The sequence below is a fragment of the Mytilus edulis genome, chromosome 2 (assembly GCF_963676685.1).
Source record: "Mytilus edulis chromosome 2, xbMytEdul2.2, whole genome shotgun sequence".
In the NCBI taxonomy this organism is placed as follows: domain Eukaryota; kingdom Metazoa; phylum Mollusca; class Bivalvia; order Mytilida; family Mytilidae; genus Mytilus; species Mytilus edulis.
Window position 1 is genome coordinate 64507083 of NC_092345.1, and position 10208 is coordinate 64517290.

Sequence of the window (10208 nt, forward strand, 5' to 3'; positions counted from 1 at the left end):
TGGTATTCCTCAATCAATGATGGTCTTGAAACATCAATCAATTATATATCACAACCTTAGTGCTATAGGACCACGGACCACCATTAAGAATTGACTTGCGCCAAATTGAAAATACCACATTTTATACCAACCAAAAAATCATTAACACCAAAAACAAGTCAAGCAGTAATTGGATATTCTGATGGTGATGAAATAAAAGGATGGCCCAGAAGATGACTAACAGAACAAACAGTTATGAAAAAAGTTTAATCAACCTTGCTTACAACAACATATTTCCATGGCAACAACACTCATGGCACTCTTTAAAACCGATTAGTCTTTCACTAATGGTAAAATCTCCTCAAAGATACCATACTTTTAATTTCGAATCAAATAAATCAAATCAAAACAGTTGGAATAAAAGTTAGAATTCAAAGTTTAATAGAACTAAAACTGAAAATTCCAAATAATGCAAAGGCAATATATACCAAGGTTAGAATGATCCTTAGTATTTGGAATAATGCAACATTTTATAAACTGTAAATTAACTAAATTAACAGAAAATGAGCATACCATTACTATTTCATGTCAACCAAAGTGGTGACTACTTGGATGTTGATACCCTAGGGGACAAAACGTTCTCTAGCAGTACCATTGACTGGTAACTAAGCTACCATGCTTAAAAAAGTTAACGCCAGCAGCGTGTTTCGTCTTCATAAGACAATGAACTAATGCAATCTATAACCTGGGTAGAAGTTTTAAAAAGGGACAGTTACAGCATGTGGTACTGTTGGCAGTAAGCAAAAAAAACAAAACAGACTAACCTCAGAGTTGGAAATGTGGAAATTTAAGAATAAAATCCAAGTGAAAATGAATAACGTGATGAAGAATTTAAACTTATGTTCTATGCAGGGGATATGCAGTACTGTTCCCAAAACCAGTCTTATAAAAGTGCCTCTTTATAAATTTTGTATGCTTGTATTTCATTTTTGCTTATTAGCTGTTTCTATATGCCATTTTGTTATTTTTTGAAGAAATATTTGTGTTTTTGTTTTTATAGTGATTACGAATATAACACAACTGCTGTACCCCTTTATTTGACATTTTAACCTATTATGTCTGTTTGTTATGACACACATTGTTGTCAATATAATGGAATTTTATGCCACTATCATACAAGTAAGAGATTTAGCTAGCTACAAAACCAGATTTAATCCACCATTTTTTACATAAAAAGATAGCCATTTCTCGGGAAATCGTGGTACCCCATGCTTGTCTTGCAAGATGGTAGTTGGAAAGAGTGAACGTTAGTGTGTCTTGATAATCTGTCTGGTGGTATCAGTAGATGAAGGTAAATCCAGAAAAGCGCTTCGGACACAATAAATTATTAAACGTGTTGTTTTCCATTTTTTTGTCACCAGCATCAATTTTTACTATAACATGCGAAATTTGATATTAGAGGGTTAGTCTAGTATTCTTTCTGCTCTCGTCTAGTGTTGGTCATTTTAGTTTGTGTAACATATATTCAACTGATGATGTGTTGTGGTACCTGTTTATTACATATCTTGGTGATCTTCTTTGTATAATTTCTAGCTTATACTTGTCTGTTTGTAGGTGAGGATCCCAAACTGAACTCGCGTATTCAACTGTTGGTCTTACTCAAGCTGTATATGCCTGTTTCTTGGTCTCCCTGTTTGATATGAAGGACACCTATTGTCCTATTACCTTTCTGACAGATTTTATTGATATGAGCACCACACTTCATATCAGATGTTATGGTGACTCGCAGATATTTGAATGATTCATGTTCTAAGTTGTGGTCATGGAGGATGTTACTATTGTGTATTGGTTCCTTCTTTTTTGTGATTGGCAGAACAACACATTCGTAAGGATGGAACTGCATCATCCATTTTTCTTCCCATGTGGCGTATCTTGAGGGGGGGCAAGGGGGGTTCCAATAACAGCAAAACAGCAAACTGATTTGGCTTATAACAGATAACAAGGAATTAAAATGGACAAAAACAGATAACAGTAAATGAAATATTAAAATAAGTCGGGACCTTCACAAATCCAGTAATTCTTGTTACGGGTATAATCCTTTGTAATGAATTCCATTTTCTATGAACATGTTTTTAAAATTATGTATCAAGAATGTGTTTACTACTCAATATATTTTTATACGCTCGTTTACAGGACGTATTATGGAATACTGTTGTCCGTCTGTCGTCAACATGTCGAATATTAACTCCAACACTCTTTAACCAATTTGCATAAAACTTTTGGAAATTGTGTATATCAGTTCTATTGACGTGAGCTCCCCTTCGTATTTCATAAATTTCAGATTTTAAGTTTCTGAGTACCGTAATGGGGTTTTATTCAATAAAAATGGTGGGTTTTTTTTTCAGTTTTCTGATATCTCAAAAATCCTTTCACAAATTTGCAAGGAATTTTGGTGAATTGTTACTATCTATTGACATGAGCTCCCTTTCAATTTTTATAAATTTTAGATTTTACGTTTCCGAGTTAAGGGTTTTGTTAATTAAAAAGGGGGGCTTTTCCGGTTTTCGGACATTAACACAAAAACGTTTTCAGCAGTTCTCATGAAACTTTGCTGAATTGTTTATAGCTATTGTTGTAAGCGCCCTTTCTATTTTCATTAATTCTAGATTTTATGTTATTGAGTTAAGGGGTTTTATTCATTAAAAAAGGTGGTATTTTCCAGTTTTCGGTCAATAACTCAAAAAAGTTTTCAGCAGTTCGCATAAAACTTTGGTGTATTGTTTATATATGTTGACTGAAGCTCCCTTTCAATTTTTATAAATATCTGATATGACGTAAAGAAGTTATCGAATATTTCAAAAAGGGCGACGGGCGTATCATGCGCTCATGGCGTAGCTGTTTATTTGTTATAGAATACTTTTTTTCAGCATTTATTTTTATACAGTTATAGAAACTCACACATGCTTGTAATTTAAATAGTGTGTAATAAAAATGAGAATGGAAATGAGGAATATGTCAGAGAGACAAAAATGATATCTAGTAAAAATTCAAGGGCTGTTATGGTATTCAATTCACATAGTTCTTGTGTTTGTTGCTACTAAAAAATGACCTAAAAGAGTTTAAATATATATATTCGCATTCTGACTTTTTCTAAATGCCCATTTAATGAGGTGTGTGAATTTTTCTCAATAAGACTATGAGGCAAAGTGGTCAGTATATAGGGTAGAAAAATCAAAAGCACCAATTATAAGCATGCAATTTATCAAGTACCTCGAACCAATTTTGACACTTCAAAAGTGATTTATTCCATTATTTTCAAAGGCTCAATTTGAACAATTTTTTATCAGGCTATTGATTGGACCAAGTGTACTAGTAAGTAGAATACATAGTTTAGTAGGAGAGCAATGGCTTGAAGACGAAATGAATCTTTGTTTGTAATGAGCTGTGTGCTGCTTCGGGACCCAGTACATGGTTGGAACTTTCATTGTACAATGTGTTTGGTTCTGCTTTAAAAAGAATCACAGAGCTGAGCCAATGCACCATATTATATAAAAGGTTAACTGGTTGCAAGGACCTAGTCCTTAATTGAGATTCTTGTCAGATATTCCTGGCCATATGTTTTCCTTTTTGTCATATTAATAATTGTTCTGAATTAATATGTTGGTACGGGAAACAAGGAACATTATCCTCATACAAAAGAATAAGACCATTCTAAATACATGTTCCAAAAAAAAATGGAATTTATTACAAAGGATAATCATAAGATATACTGAAATTGTCCTGGACCTCACTTCTGTAATGGGTATATGTTAATGGAATCCTTCTCCGAATACGGGACCAACATATTACTAGTGGTAGACCCCAATGTCCAATGATCTTCAATTTCTACCGAATATTGGCTGTCAAAAAAATGCTAACATTCCAATTTTCAATAACAGTTAACAGTAAATACATTATCACAATAACAGATAACAAAAAAACTAAAAGCCCAATAACAGCTCACAATGAATAAGACAATAACAGCTAACAGCAAATATATTTTCAGAATAACAGATAACAAAGAATTAAATTGCCCCATAACAGCATAACAGTTAAACCCCTTGCCCCCCTCTATCTTGTTGAGATCTTCTTGTAGAAAGTTGCTTTCTGATGATACAGTGATAATTTCGAATGAAATAAATCAAATGAAAACAGTTGGAATAAAAAATCAAATTCAATGTTTGAATTCCAAATTCTTGTGCCAAATAATGCAAATGAAAGGCAAAATATACCTGGGTTAAAAGTCTTTCGTATTTAGAATAATTCAACATTTTATAAACTGTAAATTAACAAACTTAATTAACAGAAAATGAACATAATTATGATTAACATTCATATCAACCAAAGTGCTGACTACATGGCTGCTGATACCCCCCGAGGACAAAACGTTCACTAGCAGTAGCATTGACTGGTGTTGGTAAAAAATCATCAACGATACAATGCTTCAATTTGTTTGCCAGAAGTGTGTTTCGTCTTCATAAGTATCATTGTTAGCGGTCGAATCAAAAATCCCAATCAAATACAAAGTTGAAGAACATTAAACCTAAAATTCCAAGATTTTGTAAAAATCATCTTTAAAGGCAATCTATAAGGCAGCAACCATTTGATTTTCTGGGGGGGGGGGGGGGTCTATGGTTTTTTTTTCTACGCAAACTTTTTTTTTCACCTTCGGCGAAAAACAATCTATTTTTTTGGCGACAAGATGAAAAAATTTTTTTTTCTTTCAATTTTAACATTACATATAGTGGCCGCTAAGGGTGAAACAAACAATTTTTTTTCTCAGGGTCAAAAACAAATTATTTTTTTTCTCCAAAAACTGGAAACAAACTTTTTTTTCAAAAAAAAAACCATAGGCCCCCCCCCCCCCCCCCCCCCACACACAAAATCAAATGGTTGCTGCCTAACTGGGATAGAAGTTTTTGAAAAGGGACGATAATCTGCTGACACGTGGTAGATTGACGTACTTATGAACAAAAGAAAAAAATCCGAGTAAAACCTCAAAAGTTGGAGATATGAAAATTTAAGAAGGAAATCCGCAGTGAGAATGGATTATGCGAGGAAGAGTTAAAACTAATGTCTATGTAGGAAAAAAACATAGGCTTATGCAGAAGTACTGTTCCCAAAACCAGTGCCTCTTTACAATTTTTGTATTCTAGTCATTCATTTTTGCTTATGTGCTTTAATATACTGTATGCAATGGATAAAACGGGGGAAAAGCTGACAAAAATCTTTGGACTCTTTTTTTAATTCAGTAATGAAGATAGTTGATATACGTATTCAACATTTTAAAGAACATTTTACTATTAACAATAACCACAAAAAACCTATTTCTCGTATCAAACATAAACTAAAAGAACTAGCCATGAAATTTGTTTTTGTCCCGGCCGATAAAGCTGCTAATAACATTATTATTGTTTGACGTAAATTTTACATTGAGGTTCTGAAAAAAAGAAATCACCAATTCACCAACATTCCAACTGACTCCATTTTCAGAAAACGACATCTGTAACAAACATAAACTTTAGCTACCGCTTTACAAGCAGAGCCAAATACAATGAAAGTCCCAACTATATGTACTGGCTTCCGAAGCTACACAAAACACCTTACAAATATAGATTTATTTCGTCTTCAGCCATTGTTCCACTACTATTCTTCTTACCAGCACACTTGGTACAATTAAAAATCTGATAATAAATTGTTCAAATAAGACCTTCGAAAATAGTGGAATTAATTACTTTTGGAGTGTCAAGAACTCGTTGGAAGTACTTGACAGGCGCGTAGCTACGCAGTTTACGTCAAAACGCCCGGGCGTACACTTGAATTTGGAGAAAAAAATATTTAAATCTAAATAAATTAAAAAGAACTGGTTAAAAGCACATCAGCCTTGTAAATCTCTCCTCAGACAGTAGCTTTAATTGCAAATAAAAGTGACGACATTTACTTTTCAATCAAATGCCTTATGGTACCGTTTTATATTTGTTCATTTTCTGTCAAGGTCTGGATCTACTGGGAATTGTCATTATCTGCTGAGTTCTTATATGTGGTTTGCATTTTTATCGAGCCTGCGACATTTATGTCGCGAAATCGAGACATAGCAATCGTAGATTTCGTCGGCGTCGTCACCATTTACTTAGGTTTAGTATGTTGTTAAAGATTTTTTTAAATATCATTACTTTTGTCAAACCTTCATGAAATTTTACGTAAGTTGGACAGAAACTTGTTGTGATCAAAAGACTTAGAGTATCCAGAGCATAATGATAAAATTATATATAATATTTTTAATTTTCCAGTATTTAACTGATTTTAAAAAAGGAAAACCTGTTTGAAGTTAACAAGTAGATGCATTCTGGGGTAAAAGTGTGTTACACACCAAATACTTTGTCAAACTTTCATCGAATTTTATGAGTCTTTGGCAGAAGCTTTTTTATGATTAATGTCTGAAGTAAAATTTTGAAGTATTTTTTTTTTTAACTTTTCAGTTGACAGACGAACTTATCTTTTCGCATTTAACAGACGGTCTGAGATTATTATTTTTTACATGGTAAATTTGAAAACCGTTAGAGATTGTCATGAAACTCGGACAGAAGTTAATATTCCAGATGAAGATTTTTTAAAACCTGTAGTTATAAATGATAAATGGATTCTATTTTCGCGGGAATTAATCCCAGGCGAGAATCAGCGTTCCATGGAACCCTTTAAGAATTTTCATAATACACCTGAACATCTATGCAAATTAATTACTTCATGTCATTAACGAAATTTGCACAAACAAAATTTGATCGAGTGCGGCTCCTTTTATATATATTTTAAAGTAACTGCTTTGGACATTTTCTCTTAAACCACTGACCATTAGGATTCCAAATCAACACAATGAATAAATTAAACACAAGAGATAAACAAATTAGACTCAAAAGTATGTTGCTATTGATGAGTTTTTAATGACGGAAATGGTATCCTATTCTCAATAACTCGTTAGGTCAGGGGGCCTCGGCCTCTCGAACCCACAACCAGTTGATGATTTAACCTGGACCCGATTGTGGCTCTCAAACCTCTCGCCGAGGTTTGGGCGTACACTTGAAAATAGCCTAGCTACGCCACTGCTTGATAAATTGCATGCTTATATTGGTGATTTTGAATCTGTTCAAAGTTTTGATTTTTCTACCCTGTATACCACATTGCCTCACATTCTCATTAAGAAAAAATTCACACACCTAATTAAATGGGCATTTAAAAAGTCAGAATGTGAATATATATGTTCAAACTCTTTTAGGTCATTTTTGTCGAGCCTTCGACTTTAGTCGAAAAAGCGAGACTAAGCGATCCTACATTCCGTCGTCGTCGGCGTCGTCGGCGGCGTCCACAAATATTCACTCTGTGGTTAAAGTTTTTGAAATTTTAATAACTTTCTTAAACTATACTGAATTTCTACCAAACTTGGACTGAAGCTTGTTTATGATCATAAGAAAGTATCCAGAAGTAAATTTTGTAAAAATAAAATTCCATTTTTTCCGTATTTTACTTATAAATGGACTTAGTTTTTCTGCGAGGAAACATTACATTCACTCTGTGGTTAAAGTTTTTAAAATTTTAATAACTTTCATAAACTATCCTTGATTTGTACCAAACTTAGACAGAAGCTTGTTTATGATCATAAGATAGTATCAAGAAGAAAATTTTGTAAAAATAAATTTCCACATTTCCGTATTTTACTTATAAATGGACTTAGTTTTTCTGCCAGAAACAAAACATTCACTCTGTGGTTTAAGTTTTTAAAATTTTTATAATGTTCTTAAACTATCCTGGATTTCTACCAAACTTAGACAAAAGCTTGTTTCTGATCATAAGATATTATTCAGAAGTAAATTTTGTAAAAAAAAAAATCACTTTTTCCGTATTTTACTTATAAATGGACTTAGTTTTTCTTCCAGTTAACATTACAAACAGTCTGCAGTTAAAGTTTATAAAACATTTATTAGATTCATAAACTATCCTGGATTTTTTACCAAACTTGGAAGCTTCTTTCAATCAAAAGACAGTATCGAGAGGGAAATTTTTATTGATTTTTTCCTCATTTTTGTTGAGTCTGCGATTAACAGCAAAAGTAGGCGAGACACTGGGTTCCGTGGAACCCTTACGAATTTTTTAGTAGCAATAAACAAAAAACTATGTCAATTGGACATGCTTTGATACTATATATGCCCTTGAATTTTTACTAGATAACATTTTTGTTCGCTTTGGGAACTCCGTATATCGTCAGATTATCGGAATTCCAATGGGGACTAACTGTGCACCACTTATTGCGGACCTGTTTTTGTATTGCTATGAGTTACAATTTATGACAAAAATAAGCAAAGACCCATCGAAACAACATCTGATAAACAAATTTAATAATACTTTTAGATATTTGGATGATATTTTGGCTCTTAATAATGACGATTTCAGTATGTATATTAAAGAAATTTATCCTGCTGAACTTACTTTAAATAAAGCTAATACTAACAATGACCACTGTCCTTTCCTCGATCTTGATATCTATATCACTAACGGAAAGCTGAATACTAACATTTATGATAAAAGAGATGATTTTTCATTTCCTATCGTTAATTATCCATTTTTAGATGGTGACGTTCCCTTGTCACCATCTTACGGTGTCTATATATCTCAACTTGTACGATTCGCTCGTGTATGTAACAATGTTTTAGATTTAAACGAGAGAAATTTATATATTACTGAAAAATTATTACACCAGGTTTTTCGATATCACAAACTAGTTAAAACATTTACTAAATTTTATCATCGGTATAAGGACATCATTCGTAAATATAGCTCAACATGCAGACTTCTTATACGTTCAGGTATTTCACATGCATCCAATTTTTTATGGAAATATTCTTTATAAAGAACAAAGGTGTCAGTATTCACCTCAAAAACTAACAAAACCTTTGAATAGACTTATTAAGAAGGGGTATAGTTACGATACTGTTGTCAGGTCATTAAAGATTGCATATTTTGGCGTTAATATTGATTCACTTATATAGGGTCTTTGCATCGGAACTAAACACATTTATTCAAAAACCAGTTGTTGGCATGACACGGGTTATGTTCTTCTCGTATATGTTATGATGGTATGATACTAAACCCCTAACGGGAAGGATTGTGCCTGATGTTCATATGGTGAAATCATAATCTTTCAGTCAGTTTAATTGAAGTCTGGAGCTGGCATGTCAGTTAACTGCTAGTAGTCTGTTGTTATTTATGTATTATTGTCATTTTGTTTATTTTCTTTGGTTACATCTTCTGACATCAGACTCGGACTTCTCTTGAGCTGAATTTTAATGTGCGTATTGTTATGCGTTTACTTTTCTACATTGGCTAAGGGTATAGGGGGAGGGTTGAGATCTCACAAACATGTTTAACCCCGCCGCATTTTTGCGCCTTTCCCAAGTCAGGAGCCTCTGGCTTTTGTTAGTCTTGTATTATTTTAATTTTAGTTTTTTGTGTACAATTTGGAGTTTAGTATGGCGTTCATTATCACTGAACTAGTATATATTTGTTTAGGGGCCAGCTGAAGGACGCCTCCGGGTGCGGGAATTTCTCGCTACATTGAAGACCTGTTGGTGACCTTCTGCTGTTGTTTTTTTCTATGGTCGGGTGGTTGTCTCTTTGGCACATTCCCCATTTCCATTCTCAATTTTATTTGTCTATATGTCATTTTGTTTTTCGTTGATGACATATTAGTTTTCTGTTTTTATAGTGATTAAGAATATAAAACAACTACTGTACCCACATTTCTAACATTTTTACCTATTATGTCTGTGTGTGTTGTTTACACAGTGTTATCAATATAATTGAAATGTATACCAGTGGCATACACGTGAGAGGTTTGGTTATCTATACAACCAGGTTTTTATCCGCCATTTAATTACATTAAGATATACCAAAACAGGAAAATCCGAATATGACAGTTCTTTTCCATGTGTGTAAGCTTTTTTAACTTTGGTTCGGGACTTTCCATTTTGAATTTTCCTTGGAGTGCGGTATTTTTGCTGTTTTATTTTTTTTTTTTTTTTTGGGAAAATCAACAGGAACTGAAGTTTGCATTGAAGGCTTATTAACAAACTCTTAATACTGATGTTACCGTTTCAACCGTAAGCGAAACGGTTTACCTGGAACACTGTGGAACTCCATTG